Genomic DNA, 22,560 nt, shown 5'->3' on the forward strand with positions numbered 1-22,560 from the left:
AGTGACATACTTACTTTCTCTAGTCAATTCATACTCAGCCTTATAGTAATTTTGAGGGCAACAAATTATTGGATACCTGTATATACATCACATCTAATTAGGACCCTCCAGTAATACCATATGGGTGAAACCCTTTGCCTTATCAACTACAAATTAAAAATTTTGATGATTGAAGGGCTCCTTGTTTTCTATTTCCACAATTGAGGCCTTCCACCTTTGTTTGCCCCTATAGAGCCTCAGGCTTAATATCCAATAAATATTCTAGCCCTAACTTTAGTACATCATTATGAATGGATGCTAAATATTTGACAACTCTAGTCTTCTCAATGAATCTCTTGTGGCATATGAGCATGCATAAAGGACTTTGTGGTTCCCCTATAACCCAAAGGCCAAGGTGAAGTTCTTGTCTCTAGAACACATTGTAAGCCTTTGCCCATTTAATCCAATTTTTGGAAAAGGATATGAAATCTTGAATTTCTACATCCCCTATGAAAAGTGTACGGTTCTCTTCTCTTTAATCTTCTAGAAATAAATTATGCATATATAGTTTACCAAGGAAATATTGTGTGTTATTCATCTTGTTTATGAAAGGAATTAATGAAATCTGAAACATTAGTAAATTCATATGGTTGCCCCAACTGGATAACTTTAACCTTGAGAAAAAAGTATCGATCCAAAAAGAATAAAACATATGTCCTGGAAGGGGACCTGCGTGTCAAGGCATCTGAGTATAGAGAACAAAGCTCTTTTATTTGTTCTATAGTTTTTTGAAGCTGTTTTTTGAGAGTTTTAATCTTCCCCCTTGTTGCTCACAATTTGGCATATGTTTCATCTTTTATAATTGTTAACGCCTTAAGTTTTTGCAATAGATCATGATGATGTTTCTTGGGACCTACCTCCCTCTGAGACTATGTTATGGTTTCTCGTTTTCCTCTATTTTTCTATTCAAGACTTTGGTTCTGTTGTCCACAATCAGAGGAGTATATCGAGGGAGAGGTTCAGTCTATTTTCCTCTTGTAGTAGAATTTGGTGTCTCTGGTTGAGTTCCCACTTCAATAGAAACCATTTATGGCTCAGTATGGGTTCCTACAGTGGAAGAAATAACAAGGTTTCCATTCTTAGTTTGGGTCCCAATTTCTTGAATTTCCTGCTTCCTTTTCCTCTTCTGAAACTGCGTCTGAATTTTACTATTTTTCATCCATCTTTTGAGTTGTCAGACCATTTTCTGCAATTTATTATTTTCTTCCTTCAACTAATCCATTTCTTTTCTAAACATGTCTTCTTGTTTGTCTCTTGTTCCACTATTAATTCTTTGTGTAAAATTTCCAGCTAAGGTAGCTGGAAGAGAGGGAAAAACAACAATGGTTGTTGGCATTTTAGTCACTAATTCCTCAGCAGGTTCAATTATATCTTCAAACATGGTTTCAACAAGGCTTCTACCATCCCGGTATCCCCTGGGAGAGTCATTATTGTCTTTTTTTTCCATGTTTACCTGAGGAGACTATATCTTTACGGAAGGGGATGGTTCCCAAATGGTTGTGACAGAATCAACATAATTTTATTTAATATTTTTAGGATTTCCTAAAGGTTCAAAAATAATAGTAGCCACATAATCAATAGGAGAGGCTGTACATACAGGTGATTTCATTTGTTTAGGAGAGTGCTTTGAACATCTTGGAGTAGCTTCTCGGTCCATTGAATTCAAAGAATTCCAAGCGCTCAAAGACATGAGCTGCTGCTACTTCATGTTCTTGAGGGGGATCTTCGTCATGAGTTTGAGGTTTAGCTTCTTCCAACAATTGTTCTGCAAGTTTTATGGAGTCCTAGGGTTTGGCCAACCTTGCTAACCTTCTGCTCTTTTTGGGTAAAGTGACCAGAATAGAGGTCATCCTCTTTTTTTCCCTCATGATTTATTGAGGGGAAGTGGTCTTTGGATTTTCTTCCATCATGAAATCATCAATTTCATCAGCTTCTCCTTATTACTTATCATCAACTAAGATATGTTCGGGTTCTTCATTGGGTACTTCTCTTGGAAAAGTTTCTGAGATTCCCAAGAATTCCTCCCAATTTAAGTATGATTGGTTAAGGGTTTTGAGAATTATTAATTCCATCAGTCGATGGTGGCTTACGATCGAAAGATGATCATTGGACCTTCTAATTCTCACAACAGTTTCATGCAGAAATGAACTTAAAAAATAGGGCATGTTCAAAGTTACCCTTTGTCTTAGCGTCGTTAGCAGCTTTATGTGTCTCCCCCTTACCACATCGTGCAGTATGCCACATGTCATATATCTTTGGACCACTCCTACTAGTTCCTTCCATGGTTCCTTCAGTGATGTAGGGTTGTAGCTCTTCCCTTTTCTTACCAACTCTTCCCCATCGTTAAAAACAGAGATGTTGCACTCTATAATGGAGTGTGCATTTCGAACCATTTCTCACCTTCCGAAGGTAGGCCAGTTACTTCGGCTAGTACTTCTACATTCACCTAAATTTGTGCCTTTGACTATCATGATTCAGTCATTTAGGTTCCTCTTGAATTCTAAGGACACTTCACCATCAAAACCCTACAACTCGAGGAAGTATTCTGTCCATCCCACCTAATCCAAAATGTTTCATGCCTGTTCCAAAACCCATAATTATATAGGTTCACTATGAATTGAGTGAATTCCCATTTTTTATGTCTCTGTAAAGAGAAATATTCAAAAAAAATAGAAACAACAAGATTTAGCAAATTCAGGGTCAAAACATTGTGAAGTAGTGAAACTTCAGAAGACCATAAGATGCAATGATTATTGTAGAGTTTACAAATATCTATTATATTTTTAATATTTTCACCCCCCCAACGGCCGCCCGAGGTAATTAAAGTTTTTCCTCAACCATATATTACAATTTATTTGGCAAATAATCGATATGACTTATGGAGATAGGAGCACATTTATTTAACATGATGGATTAACCGCAAAGGAAAAGGAAACAATGGTGAGGCATGCTACTCACTTATTGGAGGTATTAAGCGTAGATTATGCTGAAGAAACAAGACATGTACAACACCTGAGTTATGTAAAAGAAATGAAAAAGTTTTTGCAAGAGACCTTTAAGCTCCCACCATGGGTAAAAGGAGGTTAATGAAAGACCGCCTTTAAAGGAAAAAGGTAAAAAATATTTAAATCTTTTCATTGAAAGATTGCCTTTAGAGGAAAAACAATAAAAGAGATTTAAAGTAGATTTACTACTTACTCAAGATTTATATTCCTGAGACGTAGAATAGCAAGTAATTATTGATACATATTCATCATTACCACTTTCCAAGGAAAGAAATAAGCTCCTTTAGTAATTCAGTTATTTCGTTTGTTATCATTAATTGAATTAAAGAAAAATGGCTTGTTTTTCTTAATGGTAATTTGAAATGTACTCCAATACCACAGGCATGTCCTATGTTGCCAGCAAGTGTCTATAGTCTCTACATGGTTTCCTTTTAACCCAATGATTTTCCATTATCCTATTTCACTTCTTTAAAAAAATTCATGACTTTTTAGTGTTTCTTTAATTTTTGACAAAAGGCCATTGTTCTGTCATGGTAATCAACTAATAAAAATGCCATTCACTAGAAATAATAGGATGAAAAAGTCATATCGTGATGAGATCTCTTGTCCTGTGATCTAATGATCCAAGGCCATTACCCTAGTTTGGTGACCAGAGTGGTAATGTCGCCACATTAAATCCTATGATCATGGTAGGACGACTCGCGGTGAGACCTCCTATCCTTTATCCATTTTCTTATTTTATTGTCTTAAGTTGATAAGAGATCAGTGAATGGGGTGGCTTATCAACTCCTTAAGAGTTATTGGTGGTGTAAAATGTATCACAATGGTTACCTTCTTAGTTTTCTATTTTTCTTCCTAAAATTTATTTTTAAGGAGATAAAAGAGTTACAAGAAACTTTTGAAAATAAACTCCTCCAATGCTATTTTGAATAAGTATAGGGTAAATATCTTTATAGAATTACAATATCATAATTTTTTGAGAGGTTTGGAAGATTTTTTAAATTACTTCAAAAAATTCTTATAATAGATTTTCTAATCAAAATCATTCAAGAAAGTTATTGATTTTACCATAATTCCAAGGAGAGATTCAAAAATGAAGGAAAGAATTCTAAAGATAACAAATTAGTAGTAAAAATGGTTAAAACTATAGGGAAAATTAATTTTGGTCAAAGCAACACAAATGTAGAAAATGAATAGTAACTGTGATTGAGGGAACAACTACTACAACTAAGGGAGCAACAACTGTGACATAAGGGAAGAGTAGTTGTGATAAGGGAAAAACGATTTCAACAAAGGGAACAATAACTAAGACTAAGGGAACAATGGTTGCGATTAAGGGAACAACAACTGTGTCCAACGGTAACAACAACTGTGAGTTAAGAGAACAACATTGCCCCATATTTTATTTTATTTATTATATATATATATATATATATATATATATATATATATATATATATATATATATATATATATATATATATATATATATATATATATATATATATATATATATACAAATATATACAATATGTAAAAAATGAAAAGAATTTTTAAAAAGGATGCCTTAGCGGTTTGTAGCTGCGAGGTTACTTCCCTGGTCAACTAAAACCTAAAATTTTAAATCATTGTTTACCTCATGAAGAAAATACTCCCGCGTAAACGACTAGTCATATAAGTGTAATCAGTGTCCATTGGCAAGGAGAGATATGTTAGATCCATCACTAGTAGTAAGCCTCATTGTGCCATTGTCATGAACTTTGGTGACCTCATATGGTCCCAACCATCTAGTCCGAAGCTTCCCCGAGAAATCCTAAGATGTGGAATCGTACAATAGTGCCCAATCACCTTTTTGGAAAGCTTTCTTTTGATGAGGTGATCATGCCATTTAGCCCTTTGTTTCTTAATGACTATTATGTGTTGTAAGGCTACCAGGTGTATTTCATCTAATTCATTAAGCTATTGCAAGTTGTGTTTCCATGCTTCTGTCAAATCTAGTCCAACTTCCCTTGTGGTCTTGACAATCTTAATTTCAAATTCTATAGGGAAAATGAATTCCTTCCAAAAAATGAGCTAGTACGGTGAGTAACTAATAGTATTGTTCCATGTTGTTCGATAGGCCCATAGGCCCTTAGGAAGCTTGGCGACCCAGTTTTAGTAGTTCATGGATACATTTTTGTTTAGGATCACTTCCAGAACTTTATTAGTAGTTTCCACCTACTCATTTGCTTGCGGATGGTACGGGGAGGTAACCCTGTGTTTAATGTGATACTTTTGCATTGTAGCAAAAATATTATGGGTAGTGAATTGTGAACTGTCATCTGCGATGATCACCCTAGGAAACCCATATCACAAAAATAGTACAAATAGGAAGCTAATACTTGTCTCTTTCGTGGCTTTTCAGAGAGCTAACACTTCCACCCATTTGGTCACATAATCTATGCAAAAAAAAATATGTCTTTTGGTTCGAGTGAAAGTTAAAGGAGAGAAAAATATAATTCCCATCTCTCAAAGGGTTCAAGTACAATGTGAGTGTGTAGGGAATTTCATCATCTTGAATGGGATGACCCATCATCTCACAACTATTGCAACTCTTGACAATTTTTTTTTACATCTTTAAATATCGTGGGCTAGTAGTATCCCATCTGCAATAGTTTGTGCCCAATCCTCTGATTAGTAAAATTCCCTCCACATGGTTCATCATGGAAAGCCTTAAGGATGTCATAAATCTTGTCTTCCATGATGAATTTGCAAATTTTAAGATCTAACCCGTATGAAAGAGATATCCATCAATCCAGGGAAATTGCACACTATGTTGAATAATAAGATTATTTTCTCGAGATGGTAAATGTGCTGGAAGTTTCCTTGCTTCTAGGTAGTTTGCTAGATCTACATACCATGGTGTTCTTACCATTACAACAAACAAGTGTTCATTTGGAAACTAATCTTTTACAAGTGACCAGTTGTCTATTGCAAGGATTCTGGATAAAATGTTTGTGACCAGGTTCTCCTTCCCTGACCGATCTTTTATAGTAATGTCAAATTCTTGTAATAACAAGAACCATGTTTTATTCGAACATTCCTAATAGGTTTATTAGCTAATTATCTAATGGCTGAATGATCAATGTATAAGAAAATGGGATATCATGTTATATAATGACAAAATTTATTAATAGAGTAAACAACAGCTAAAAGAAAATTTTGTCACTGTGTATTTCAGCTCTGTGGGTGTGAGATTTTTGCTAATATAATAGATAACATATGGATTTTTATCTTATTCTTTCCCAAGTATTGCTCTTATTTCCATATCATATGCATTTGTTGAAATATCAAATGGAAAACTCCAATTTGGCCCTTGTAACACAGGGGTTGTTGAGACCAATTTCTTAAGATCTGTAAAAGCAACATCACATTAATCTATACATTAGAATTCTACCTTTCCCTTTAACACATACAAAGGTGTTGCTACCTTTGAAAAATTACCTATAAAGTGACGATAATAACCAACATATCCAAGGAAACTGCATACCTCTGTCTATGTATGCGGAGTAGGCAGTGTAAGAATTAACTCAATTTTTGTTGGATCAACTTGAATAATTTCATTGAATATGTAAAGTCCTAGAGCTACACCTTTTGTCATCATTATATGGAATTTTTCATTGCGAAGGCATAACTTGGTGGCGATACATCGTTGAAGAACTTTCTCCAAATTTATAAGGCTTGCTCAAATTCATTGTCAAAAGGGTTAAAAGCATCGATGTAGAATTAAAGTCCTTCACTAATTAAATCAGAAAAAAATGCTCATACTTGCTCCTTGGAAGATGGTTGGTGCGTTACATTGCCTAGATGGTAAAAAATTGTATTTGAATATTTCACATGGACATGTAAATGTTGTTTTGTCCTGATATTAAGGATAAATTTGGATGTGATTGTATGCACTGAAACCATCAAGAAAAGAAAAAAACTTATTCCGTGCAAGAGTGTTCAGGACCTAATCTACAAAAGGAAGAGGGAAATGATATTTTTATGTAAATTTAGTCAATTCCCTATAATCCACACAAATTTACCATTTTCCATTTTTCTTGGGGACCAAAACCAGAGGTGAAACCCACTAGCTACTAGAAATAGGATATATAAAATTAAGATCAAGAATTTTTTATAGTTCCTCTTTTACTATGTCCCTAAGGTGTGGATTTAACCTTATTTGCGGCTAGCGAATGGCTCGGGAATCTTTCTCAATGTAAATATTATGTGTACATCATTGAGGGTCGATGCTTTCATGTCAGAATACTCCTAAGTGAAAGCTTGTTTATATTTTAAAAAAATCTGAACCAATTTTTTACGTTGTCTACATGGAGATTAGCGTTGATGTTCAAAGTATTTCCTGGCTCAATTTCAATGGGAGTATTGTTATGAACTGTGGTTGTGAGTATATGATCATGATTTTGAAAATTTAATAAGTCTCACTTGGTGTCATTGTCGAACATTTCTTTTAACATTTGGAATGATAGATTCCCAATAGTGGACGACTGGTTAATAAATCGACTAATCAGATCATCCTCAATTTTCCTTTTAAAAGTAAGAGCTTCATCTAAGGTAAAGGGAGGAATCATATTTTATTCTAGATATTTTGGAGGAGATGGTTGGTAATTATTAATGGATAGGCTAGGTCTAGAAGGTGGATATAGGATAAGGTTTTAAACATCAGTTCCTCTTACAATTGTCATATTTCCTATTTGACACCTGATATATGCATCAATAGTTGCTAGACATGGCCTTACTAATATCAAAGTGTGGCCATCCAACTGATTCATGAGGTTAATAACTAGGAATTCTACTAGATATTCGCAGGAATTCATAGATACGATAATGACTTCCAAAGTACCTTCTAGTCTGATTATCGATCTGTCAGCTAGTTGCAACATAATGGTGGTCGGGTTAAACCATATAATCCTAAGGATCCCACAATTTTCTACCGTTAAGATATTTACTGCATCTCCTAAGTGCACAAGGGTGTTTATAATATTATGCCCTTAAACTTGAAGTAAAACTACTAGGTTCCCAAGGTCGTCATACTTCATTAGTACTTTCTTCCCTGAGATAAGGTCATAAAGTGTTCCCAACACATGGAATGAAGGAGGGTCTTTTTGTTTCCTTCAAGACTTCTTAACACATAGTTCCTTAATATTTTTGGCATAAATTGGAAAATATTGATTTGCCTGGTGAAGAGGAATTTTAATACTTAATTCTCATCTCCCCTACGAGATCAAATTCAGAATAAACTAGTGGTTTAATTACAGTAAGTCTCTTGGGGTATGGTGGATCATCATTCCTAGTTGTAGAAGTTTCTTTTTGTTTCGCTAATTTGTTAGGTTCTTTTGTTTTAGAGATAACTATGGGTGATGAAGAATTATTTGTTAAAGCATGCTCTGCAGTGAGGTTTTCATTGACTACCTACCCCTATTTTCCTTCATCATCTTCTGAGAATATCGTTAGTTTAGATCTTAACCACAACTCATTAAATTCAAAGGGAGTAGAGTCATACTATGGATTTTCTACAAGTTCCACATATCAGACAGGTCTACTATTAGGATTAGGATTTGGTTGGGCAGGTAGTTGAGGGCACAATGGAGGTGGAACATTTGGGGGTAATTGGAGAGGAGATTGCAATGGTGCTTGTGACAGAGGCAGTGACACAGTGGATGGGTTGACTGGTCCCATACGGTGTTGCCAATTTTGGTGCCATATTGGTCCCTGTGTGGAAGAATTTTCCCAATGGGACTGGTATGGGTTAGTTCATGAATTTTTCCATGCAGGTGTAATATATTTTCAATGTGGCCACGAATGTCCAACAAACTATTGATGTGCCCATGGAGGTGCATAGTAAGATTGGGATTAACAAAAAGGTTGTTTCCACTGTGATCCAGGAGTCTGTTGTTGGATATATATTTTTCATAATCAAACAAAGCATGATCTTGGATCATACCTGTAGGTTGTGGTTACACTGTCGTCATTGTGCCATAAGATATGTTGGCTCATGATCTTATTCTACCTCTTTTAAAACAACTTTCAATCATGTGAGTGAAGAGTAGCATTTTGTAGAGTGATCCTTGGCACATATGGCACATATTACGACTACATCTAGTGGGCACTCTTTGCAACTGTGCTTCTTTCAATAGCGAGGGAAAAAAATTGATAGATCTTGTTCTTCTTCTACTTGTTTTTGTTTTACCTACAAGGAATATATTATCTAGTTAATGTACTCAAAATATCAGTTTTAAAGTCTTCCAAGAGATTACGAATCATTGTGTGAGCCACCCATCCTCCTGTAGTTCTACTAGTTCTATTGAGGGGTCCAGAACTTGGGATTTGGCTAGTGTTCTTCCTCATGAGCACCTGATACACAAATTTACAATGTCATTGTATTCTTGCTTAGAAATATCACCTTTTCCCATTAGATTAAGTGTCTCTATCCATTCATCTTTCATTCCTCTAATCAAATAGTAGTTTTCATGACTTCTCTACTTGGAATGGTATAAGGTGATATTTGCAAATTGTATTGGAACCTTTCGACATATCCTTCTAAGGTATCATCTTCTTTGAACATCATTTTAAATATTTCTTCTTTCAGATCCCTAGATCAAAAATAGTCCTGGTATTTAGTGAGGAAATCATTTTTCATTTGATCCCACGAAGTTACGATACCACCTCCTAACTCCATAAACCAGCATAGAGTTGTCATTTTTAAAGTAGAAGGAAACAATTTCATTTTTTGGGGTTCATTCCTATAGTCATAACCTCGACATAAGATGTCTAATTCAAACAAAAATGTGCCAAGATCCTCAGAAGCCATTCCATGAAAGTTTGCAAGATTTTTGTAATGGAATAAATTTCATTGTTGCATTAGTTTATGAATCGACAATAGGATATTCTATGGTTGAAGTCCAGGTTCCTGGTGCTTCATTTACCATTTGATCAAAAAATTTCCAGTAATCCTCAAGAATTTCATAGTAAGGAGATATTACCTAAGGAACAATGTGTTAGCTAAGTTCTGGGTTCTAAGTAAGTTTTACAAGGCTACCTAAATCAAGAATTTCAAATTCCCCCTTTACAACAAGTGTTGCTAGAAATTCAAAAGATTGTAGTTGTGGCTCACTTATTTCACCCCCTCCCTCTCTTATGTTACAAGAATGACCATCTATGTTACTGAATGTAGTTATTAATAAATTTATTTTGAAATCTCTTCTTAGACCTCACAATCTTATCGTGAATGTCATCATAAGCTGTAGATGATGATCCTGTTGCTTGAGGGGCGATAGTAGAACCCTTCCCAGATCTTGTTCGAGGACTTACTGATGCTTGAGATTCTAACTGGTGAATTATTTCATCTATAAATATCTTTCTTCCAAGGCCATAATGATCATAAGTTTTTGTGGTTTTTTAATTGGCTTTTAAATCTATAACTTCCTAATTTTACATCCCTATGTTTTTCCCTAGTCATGCACACTAAACAATCTTAAGATTATCATCTAAGGGAAAGCACGGGCAGAAGAATTTTACCTGGTGTGTCCATGGGTTCTTTCCTTCTCTCGTTAATACCCAATCCCATAGGGATATATCTAAACAATTATTTGACATCCTCCCCAGAAATGGCACCAAAATGTCAGGTTATTTAATTTCTCTTTAAAAAGACAAACATACCTTTAAACATTAGACAACCAACTCAGAACTCATCTAGTTGTTTCAAGGTTGTCCGCACCGTATGTGAAAAGAATAGTGTTATGTAACCTAGTCTGTCTAGCCCTATTGAAAGGTAAATGCATGAAACCACAAGATAGAGCTAGGATTTCTAAAAACAACACTTTACACACAACTTCATAAATTCACATCAATCAAAAGGCTTATTCAAGATAATTGAAACATTGGAACTTATAAAAGCAACTTTTTGAAGCACACATTGTTTCCTAGGAAACGAAAGCTATAGAAAAGAAATTGTACACTCAACTTGAATGAAATATATTAAAGAAAATATCACACTTTGCTCTTAATAATTTACTATCAATCATAAGAAGTAACAAAATGAATAATGCTTCAGGAAATCAACTATCAAAGGTATAATCTAAATATTTTTTACGACTATAGTAACTATTACTGTAATGATCAATTTAGTAATCATCAATCAATTCTAGAAGGAAATCAAATAAGCATAGAACAAAGAAACAAATGTTGAAATGTAAATTTAATGGTACAGAGAGGGAAGTAGTCACTCTAAGATTAGGCACACAGTCACTGGAAGTCAAAATCCTTAGAGAAAAATCAGTGCAAGAATTAAAAAGAAACCATCTAAATCTCCATTATATTAATCGACAGAAATATTATAATGTCTGTAAAATGTCAAGGCATAAGCATGAAAATAATAGTAAAATTCCTCTCTTTCCCAAGACTTTATTCCTCACTTTTATAATTAGAACCAAGTCTATCATTAAAATTAAAAGAGAAATCCTAAGAATCTAAATATTCTCAGGATGCTCAATTTGAGTTACAAAATATTTTAAGTTCCCTCAGAATAGGTGGCAACAATCTCATTCACAGCTAGGATTCCCATGATAATCGTTAATCCTTGCTTATCTAGGTCACAATCAGTTCCAGTATCTTCATTTAATTCTCTCTTATCCGACTATCTAGGGAACAAGATCGACTTATCAGCATATTGTGAGTTATCACTTCGAATTGTAAACATAACTCATATTCTCATGGTCAAATCAATCCATTAAGAGAATAAAATGGTGAACTCCTTAATTAACTATTTTCTAAAGTTCTCAACACACAAATTACTATGTTATATTGATAAAGGAATAAAGAAAATAATGAAAGGATAAGGAAACAATGTAATAAAATGTGCTAATTCTGGAGCCTAACACCAACAATGGAACTAGTTCAAACAGAAAAATTTTCAAGGGAGAGCATTAGGTATCAGCCACAGGACATAGAGAATCAATGCTAATCATGCAGAGAGGTAGCGAAGTTAAAAAATAATAGTACATAGAGAAATGGTAGAAATGGTATATTGGTGAGTTGCAATAAATTGCAGAAGGGAGTCACTTGGACAAAAGGACTAAATTTGGGAGTTGGCTCTAATACCATGTTAGGGCAGGTTTGTAGCTCAGAATCAATATTGTTTGTTGCACTAAGAGAGAATATGAATATACAGAAGGAGAGGGAGACTGTTGGGTTTCATATCCCAATTTCTCTTCATCTTCTAACTTCCTTTATTTTTTCTATTTACAATATTTACTTAAGTTTTCATAATCCTAAGGATTAGGTTTCAACAATTTAAAAATATCATACTCAATGTTGATTTTGGTTGTTTCGATGGTTTTCTAATTAGACTTGTTTCAACAACATCATTGTTTCTTATTTATTTTTTAAGTTCATGCAATGAAAAACATGGCCTCTTGTTTTTGTTGGTAGGATTTGTATTAAGTTCCATAGTATCTTCATCTATGTTGATGTTTTTAAATCTATTTACATTATGTCGATTATTTTTTTTATAGGGTTCTTTTGCATGTTGTTCCTTACCTGTTCCAATATCACATACAATTTTGTTTCCTCTTCATGTCTATTTCAAAGCTTGGGAATGAAAATGATTAATATTCATATGAAAATTTGATATTTGCATGGTTTTCTAACTAAAGTTGTTTTGACAATGTCCTTGTTTCTTATATGTTTTTTGAGTTGATGCAGTGATAATCGCGATATATTGTTTGCATTACTAAGATTTTTATCAAGTTCTATAATATCTTAATATATGTTCATGTTTTCAAAGCCATTCACATGATCATCACTATGTTTTTTTATAGGATTCTCTATATATTACTCTTTGTTAACCGCCTCAATACCATGTAAAAAAATTCTCTTATAATATTGCTTTAAAAGGTTCATAATGAAAATGACCTCGACTTGTTCTAAATCTCATAACATGGAATATGATTTTGTATTCCTTGAATGCACGAAATTCAACTACAGCAACCAATGTTGTTGAAAAAATGTAGCAAGAAACCCTTATTTTGGCTTTAGAATTAGTGAAATGTAGTAAAATGAATTTCCGCATCAGGTGGAAAACTTGGATGCAGTTAATTAGTGTGACACGGATCTTGTCACTTAGTTAGCTCAGTAAATTCGAGTTAGAGGGCTTGGATTTTAGTTATACATGTGTGATTGCTAAATTTTAGTAATCAAGTTTAATTATTTCCATTTGTATTCAATTAAGTAACCTCTAACTATTGATAGAGTCAGTTGAATATTAGTGGTACAGTGGGACAATAGTATAACTCAAATATATATCAGTTAACTAATCAATCAAGCCAAAATAGCTAGTGTAGCAAGGAATTCAAATTCCTCAGCTGAAGTGGAAATGATAAGGCAGTGTAACATCATTCTTAAACTAGTTTTTAGTGTATAGGTGTTGCATGCAATAAGTTATCATTCCTTTGGAATTTTACAATAAATTTAGAGGAAATTTCTATCCTTTAGGGGCCAATTTCCTTAGGATTTGCACAAGGAAATAAGAGGCTTGGTGGGAAATAATTAGCTAAGTGTTGGTCAATGTTTCTCATTGAGTAGAGAGAATAGTTATCCTTTTGCAGGTTATGCTCGGAGGTAGAGTAAGAAATTGTAAGAGTTTCTATTTTCAACTATTTAATGAAAAGAGGCTTGAGGGGTTTTTCCCAGTTTGGTTCCCTTAGAAGTCACTGTGCAATTATGGTTTTACTTATTTCATGTCTACGTATGTTGTTCTAAATTGTGGTTTTCATTCTGTAGATCAATAGAGTAGAATTGTATCTCTTTTTTTCAGTTTGAAATCTTCAGCAGTTACAACTTCTATCAAAAATTGTACATGGTATTAGAGCCCTAAAATCACACTAGATCTAGTAATTTGAACTTGTCTATGAGTAATATTGATTTGGCAGTTTTAACGCAACGTTGTTTCTTTAGGATCAGAAGAATGTCTTTCAACAGAGTGAGATTGGAGTATGCCCTAGAGGGTAGCTTGAATTTCATAACGTGGAAGGATCGAATGGAATTAGTTCTCAAAGAAAATGGTGTGTTAGAATATGTGAAAATTGATATTGCAAAACCTCCACAGTGGATGTATAAAATTTAGCCCAATGGAAGAAGGGTGTTGCAAAGGTGAAAAGAATTATTCTGGAGGGTATGAAAGACCATGTGGTCTCAAATATCCATGGAAAAGCAACACCATTTTCTATGTGGAAGACATGATTAAACTATTCAAAAATAGTAGTGACCATAGAAAATTGGACCTGAAAGACAAAATTTGAAACATCAGGATGCAGAAAAAAATATTCTACAACATCTCTCCAAGTTTACACAAGTTTGAGATGAGCTTGGAGGGATCGGGGTGAATGTAGCAAAAGGTGACCTGGTAAACCTAACTCTTCTAGGCCTTCCAAAATCCTGGCATGACTACTAGGGCTCTCTGAATGGAAGGGAATAATTATCGAATTGGGAAAGGTTGTTGTCTGGTTTGGTTTAAGAAGATCTCAAGAGAAATAATAGTGATGGAACATCATCCAAAGTTGAGGAAGAAGATAATTTTCATTGGTTGGAAATGGGGAGAAGGAAAAAGGAAAGAATACCCAAATCTAGCCAAAATAATGACAAGAAGAAAGACTTGAGCAAGATAAAATGCTTCCACTTCCATGAATGCAAGCATTATCCAACAAATTGTCTCCACAATATGTCTAAAAATAATCCTTTAGGAGAAGTAGGAGGTGAAGCATTGGCTTCACAATTCAAATTAGACTTCACCCTAATAGCATGCATAGCTAGAAATGTTATGGGGAGTGTGTGGTACCTTGGTTTCAATGCCTCATTCCATACGACAGGGTGCAAGGATATTTTCAGTATCTTAGAGGAGAAGGATCACCAGATGCATATTGAATTGGGAGATGATGGGAGGAAAAGTTCTACAGAAATTGGCACTGTCAGCTTTGAGAGGGAGAAATCATCTCCACTTCACCTCAAAGATGTTATGTCTGTACCCAGATTGAAGAAGAACCTAGTATATCTTGTAGTTTTGGAGGATTGTGGCTATGATGTTATTTTCAATAAATGGAAATCCTTTCTGAGACACATAGCTACCATGAAAGTGAAGTAGATTGGAGTTCGAGTCAAGAACCTATACAAACTTGAGGCGGGATATTGTACTGAATTTATCAACAAGGTAGAAAAACTATAGAGTCGATATGTTGGAGAACTCTAGCATAGGAGATTAGGTCATCTACACCATGGTGCCTTAAAAATCATGTAAAAAATTGCCACCAGTCTCCCTAAAGGCTCCCTTGACCCGCAATATGTTTGCAAGGGTTGCACAATGGGAAAATATGTCAAATCCACCTTCAATGTTTGAGATATCTAAGAAGATGCAATGTTGGAGAAAGTCCACTCTAATGTTTGTGGACCATTTTCTACAATGTCCACAACAAAACATAAATACTATGTTATTTTTATTGATGATTTCTCTAGGAAGTGTTGGATCTTTTTCATGCAAAAGAAGGATGAATATTTTTTAAAAGCATTGGTAGACAAGGATAGTGGGAAGAAGGTGAAGGCTCTTAGGAGTGAAAATGAAGGTGAATTTTTTTTGCTTGCCTTCAAGGATTTTTTTGTGAAAGAAGGTATTCGAAAAGAGTTGATAACACCCTAAAACCAATATCAAAATGGGGTACTTGAGAGGAATAATAAGAGTATAGTGGGAGCAGTAAGGGCTATGTTGCATGATCAGGGATTTCCTTTACATCTATGGGAAGAAGCATGCAACACAACAGTCTACTTGCATAATTGGAGTCGTCATAGAATACTTGGTATGGTCACACTAGAGGAAGCTTTCTCTAGGAGAAATCTTGATGTGTCTCATTTCATAATTTTCAAAGCTTCAATTTATTTTCATGTCTACAAGGATTTGAGGAAGAAACTTGAGGCTATAGCAGAGTTGGGAGATTTTGTAGGATACACATAAACTCAATAAAATTACCAAGTGTATTTTATTTCACGGAGGGTGAAATTTGAAAGGGAAGATGTCAATTTAAACTAAGAAAAGGCTATGACATGCTCTCTGGAATGAGAGCTGAGTATCCCACCAAAGCAGGATCTTATATCTCTAAAGGAGGAGCCTCGGGATGAGCTTCAGGAGGTTATGGAGTAGACAGGAGGAAGATTTGAGGAACCCAATCAACCAAAATATTTCGGAGAAGAGGGAAAGATAACAGAATAAGTGGATATATTGTTGCAGGATGCTAGGGAGAATCTGGGATCGCCCACATCACAATGTAGGAAGAGGAGGTCACCTGATAGGTACACTAGTTACATGCTCTCATGACAAAGCTCATTGAGACATAGGATTCCTCATTTGAGGAAGACATTTATCAACCTATTTAGGTTGATTCCATGGTGGAAGAATATGAATCCATCATGAGGAATAGTGTATGGGAAGTGGTGCCAAGACCTAAAGGCAGATTAGTGGTTGGTTCCATATGGATCTACAAAGTGACTCATGTAGCTGATGGGAGCATTGAGAAGTAAAAGGGAGGAATTGTGGCCAAAGGACTCTTTTAGATAGAGGGAATGGACTATGAGGAAACTTTTGCACTAGTTGCAAGATATTCCTCAAGTAGATCCATTCTAGCACTGGCTATGCAGATGGGGTGGAAAATACACCAGATGGATGTGAATACCACCTTTCATAATAGTGTTGTTGATGAAGACATTTACATAGAGTGACCAAAAGGATTTGCGACATATGATTAGGAATCACATGTGAGCAGACTCAAGAGAGCATTGTATGGCCTCAAATAGACACCCCAAGCATGGTGCACTCGGATCAACAGTTATCTCATTGGATTGGGTTTCACCAAAATTGAATTAGATGCAAACCTATATCACATTATGGTAGATGATAAGTTTCTTATTCTTTTTTTGTATTTCGATGATTTAATATTGAATTGTGATGAGAAACTCATCTACTCTTTCAAAGAGGATCATGCAAGGGAATTCAAGATGAAATACATGGGCCTCATGCATTACTTCCTCATGCTAGAAGTATGGCATGCTGATGGTTGTTTGTTTGCGTCTCAAGGAAATTATGCTACCGATATACTTCAAATATTTCACATGTATAATTGTAAGCCCATGGACACACCTCTAGCTACAAAGCAGAGGAAGGAGTATGCTTCTTTAAGTGAGGAAGTTGATTCTACCATTTAGAGAAAGTTTGTGGGTTAACTTATGTATCATGTGAACACATGACCACACATATGCTATGAAATCAACTAGCTTATCTAAGCTATGGTGAGGGGTACCAAATTATATTATAAGGAAGGAAAGAAAATGTTATGGTACCTTAGAGGCACTACCTAGTATGGATTACATTGCAGACAGACAAAGGGAGTGAAGCTCCAAGGCTTCACTAATGCATACTAGGCAAAGAGTCCATCTACAAATAAACATACAACAAGTGTTATCCTTAGTGTTAGGTCCACAACTATTTACTTGTATAGTAGGAAGCAAAGGTTTGTGGCGTTCAACCCAGTAGAGGTTGAATACATGGTTGCAAGCCAAGCAACATGTGAAGCAATCTGGATGAGGAAAATACTTGAGACTATTTAGTTAGGTGCTGGGTCCGAAAATGATATATTATGATAATTACAGATGTATTAATCTCTTCGAGGTATTTCAGGACAGGTCAAAACACATTGATATATGGTATCATCATTTGAGAGAATGTGTGCAAAGGAGAATTATGTTGCTACAATACATTCCAACTAAGGAGAAAGATGCTGACACCTTGACAAAGGAAATATCAAGAGGTTCAAAATCCACAGGTGCAGGATAAGGGTGGTGGAAAATCCATTTCTTCCTAAGAGAGAGTGTTGAAAAAATGTAGCAAGAAAGGCTCAATTTGACTTTAGCCTTAGTCAAATTGAGTAAATCGAATCTCCACATTACCAGGACAACTTGAAGGCAGTTAACTAGTGTGACATGGATCCTGTCACTCAATTAACATAGTAATTTCAACTTAGGGGGCTTGGAGTTCAATTATGCATGTGTGATTGCTAAATTTTAGTAATCCCATTTAGTTATTTTCAATTGTACTCAGTTAACTGGCCTCTAACTATTGATAGAGTCAGTTGAAGGTCAGTGGTACAGTGGGACAAATATTCTAACTTAGAAATCAGTCATTTAATTGATCAATTAGCCCAAAATAGCTAGTGTATGTAAGGAATTCGAATTCCTCAGCTTAAGTGGAGATGACAAGGCAATGTAACATCAGTTGTAAACTAGTTTTGAGTGTTGCATGTAATAAGTGATCAATCCTTGGGAATTGTGAAATAAATTTGCCGGAAATTCCTATCATTTAAGGGCCAATTTCATCAAAATTTGGGGATGGAAATAAAAGGTTTAGTGGGGAAATAATTGGCTAAGTGTTGTCCAGAGTTTCTCATTGAGTAGAGATAAAAATTATTCTTTTGCAAGTTGTGTTGAAAGGTGGAGCAAGCAATTGTAATAGTTTCTTTATTCAATTGATTAATGCAGAGAGGCTTGAGGGGTTTTTTCCTAGTTGGGTTCCCCTATAAATCATCAATTATTTTTGGTTTTTATTATTTGATGTCTATAGGTGTTGTTCTAAATTATGGTTTTCATTCCAGAAATCAATAGAGTAGAATTGTGTTTCTTGTTTTTCAGTTTTAAATCTTGAGAAGTTGCAATTTCTATCAAAATTTCTATAAATATATTAGTGGGCCATATGTATATAGTTATGTTGAAGATAATCCAAATCCAATCATAAATTAAAATACCACACTCAATCTTCCATTTTTCATATGGAAACACTGATTGTATAATGTATCCTTTCCAATTTACTATTCGAGGGAATTACATAGTTACATTTTCATTCATGTATTTTTCTATGCAGTTTAATGCAAACAAATTAGTATGCATGATTGTCTTGCAAAATGTTTGTGCAATTATGTGTTGCAAACAAGAGACACCATATTCATTTTCCATTAATTGACATATTATTTCAAAGCAACTTTCACTATAAATATTCTTAAACTTGGAGAATCTCTCAAAACATATGATTATTCATGATTTTCTCTATTTTCGTCCATCTATGATATATTTTTTCATATCTTGTTATATTCCTTATATGTTCATGATCATTTCTTATTAAACATTTTTTCTTGAACATAAGTCATAAAAAATGCCCGACAATTCAATTTCTATAATGGAACAAAATGTAGTAACTTTATTTGCATAAATTTGAATGAAAATGCGAATAACTTTTCATTTTTGTCTTTAACCAAAGCCTTATATGAACTTTTAGGCAATTCAATAACCAAAGCATACAAAATATGCTCCCCCATAGTCATCATTCTTCCACAATCATAGAAGTTGAAGCTTATTTTGTCATCCTTTCGAAGTAAACATTTGGGCTATTTATACCACACATCTATATCAATATATGTATGTTCAACTCACGTTCATAAGATAATATTGCTTCAACGTTCCATTCATCTAAACAATTTATCAAATGTTCTATCATTACTTCATGTAACCATGTTGACGTGTATTTAAAACACAATAGAGTTCTTATAACATCAAATAGAAAATCTCCTACAACATATGCAAAATTATTTAAATGAAATATATTATGTTAGCTTAGAAATACATCTGTACGATTTATTTTATAGGAAAGAAATACTTCTCCATCGATGCTTTAGAGATTACGCTTCAAACATGTTCTAAATTCACTATGATTGATTGCTCCATGAAAAGAGCAACATAAACAACATTAAGGGAAACGAAGAACGCAGTGTACCTATACATGGTAAAGCCATAAGATAGTAGAAAATATACACATCAATACCATATGTATATATCCACTTCAATTCCTGTAAAACTCTTCTATAATAACCAAATTTAGTATCAAAGAAAAAATGAACCAAAATGTGCTTGATAAAGACATAGTAAAATATGTCCTTGTCTTCGAAAACAAGTTTTGTGCATATCTCTTATGCTAACAAGCAAGAAAACCCAAAACTTAGCATATAATTGTTCCTTGTGGATTCTAAAAACTAGCAAAATGACAACTTCGCATAAAAGCACTTCCGAAAAAACCATTGTTAACAAGCGCCCTTGAGAACTATTTGAGTATGTGTCAGAGACATTCTTGTCAAAAAATACATGATGAATTCTTGGCTAATGCAACTATACACACATTACTTGTTAAAATTCAATTACGAAAGCTTCATAAAACTTAGATTTCTTTGAGCATTTGTGAGTTAAACACTTATTGTCCAACATTAAATGAAATTTGTTTTTAATTTGTGATTTGTGTGAAAGAACAAGTGTGAAGAATAAAAAACACAATATCTCCACCACAACGTTCTACACTTCCGCATGCATTCTCCCTCTGCAAAGTTCTCCCTGTAATACCCCTCCGTACTTTAATGTTGATTGTTGTTATTTTAAACTGAGTATGTAATGTGAATGGTGGAAAATCCATAAATTACATTGAGATATTATGTAAATAGATAAATTTTATTGATTAATAAATAACAAGATTGGAAATACTTGGGAATGAGACACTTGGAATTGAGATCCTTTCTTGAAATAATTCTTCCATGAGAAAGATTCTAGATAAAGTTCTAGATAAGATTTAATCGATAAGAGAGAAAATCCAGTTAAAGATGCAAATATTGGAGAAGCATAAAGCATCACAGGAGATAAAAGAGAGCTTTTAAGGAAAATCCTAGGCAAGTGGTTGTGGAGGACCACAAAAGTGGGATGACGCTAATGGAAATACCTAAGTTACATGGAAGAAAAGTATTAAATACTTAGGAGAGAAATCAACAGAAGTTGTTGATATCTTTGGAAAGTGCTCTTAGCTCGAGGAGAACTAGAGGTATAGTTCATGGTTGGATGGTGAGTGTGCTCACCAAGTACGATTTTCTACAACGATTCTGGTTAGAAAATTTGTGCATAATTACTTTTGAGAATAGTTCTGAAATTAGTATGGTAAATAGGAATTCTACATTTGGTTCAGATATCTTTGAATGCTAAAGTTAGAGTGATGAATACAAATTCTTCATTAGTTCTGATATATTTTTGGATTTTGGAATTTCTATGATGTATATGAATACTGCACATAATTTTGATGCTTAATAATTTTGCATTAAACAATAATATATAAGAATAGATGCATAAAGAGATTGGAAAATTAGTGAAAATATATCCTATTTTAAATAAACGAATATAAGAAATGAAAAGAGAATCTATTCCATGGTATCATATGGTTCTATGTATGGTAAGGTTACAAAGGTTATTTGTAGAACATTACATTCCCCTACAGATAACTATTATTAAACTTTGTCAACAATAGTTCATGAGAAAAAGGGAATACATTATGAGGGACACATTTGGTATAATAATTTTGGGAAAAGAGAAGTGAAATTGTTGAGTATAAAATTCAACATCTACACCTATAGGAACTAACTCTCTCTGATTTAGTATATATTTGATAAGAAAATGATTTACTACCTACATGAGTCAATATAGAAAAAAAATGACTATGATGGGTATTAGTTAACGAATATGGAAAGATTAAATATGAAGTAAACAATGAAACTAATGCCACTGAATTCTAAGAAAGAATGGTGTTGCTAGTCATTTGGAAATTTTCAATAACAGAGATATCTAATTGTAAATCAAAGAGCAGTAGAATACATGAAAATTAATTACAGTGAAAAACATTGGACATTATTGAGAGCTAGTCAAATGAGGATTTGTTATTTATCAGTTATTTGATTAAGTATACTGCTAGTAAAATTTTATTACTACCCTGATATATTCGCTCATTACAATGAAAATCATATATGCATTGACTACAAATGGAAACTAGTAAACTATTAAACTAAACATACACAAATAGAACACAAGTAGCTTCTTGTGCTGACATGCATAGAAAGGGATTTTTATCTAAAGTTATATGAGTTGAAAAAAGTTAAGGAAGTAATTCCTCTGGATTTCTTATCAACTGAGGCAAAGATCATAGAGTCAAATCATAGAAAAAAAGATGAAATGAAAATACTAATGAATCATTACCCATAAACTCACATTGAATTAAATTAAGAGATAACAATACTCTTTAAATAAACTGGAGAATAATATTCAAAATTTGGAATAAATTCATACAATACTATAGTGAGTATGCTTCTATCCCTATGACATTACAAAGATCAATTTAAAAAAGGGCCTGTAGTGACTCATAGTCAGAGTCTTTGTAAATACAACATGCATATTCTTATTGTTCAAAAAGAAAAAAGACATAGTTCATATTATAGAGGGACTCTACGAGCCATTTATATATCAAAAACTATGTTGGAGAGTACAAAGTACAAAGTTTGCCTCCATAACTATGAAGGATGCCTTGAACGAA

This window comes from Pinus tabuliformis, chromosome Q (assembly GCF_031772625.1).
Source record: "Pinus tabuliformis cultivar Carrire ecotype Pingquan chromosome Q, CPIR1, whole genome shotgun sequence".
In the NCBI taxonomy this organism is placed as follows: domain Eukaryota; kingdom Viridiplantae; phylum Streptophyta; class Pinopsida; order Pinales; family Pinaceae; genus Pinus; species Pinus tabuliformis.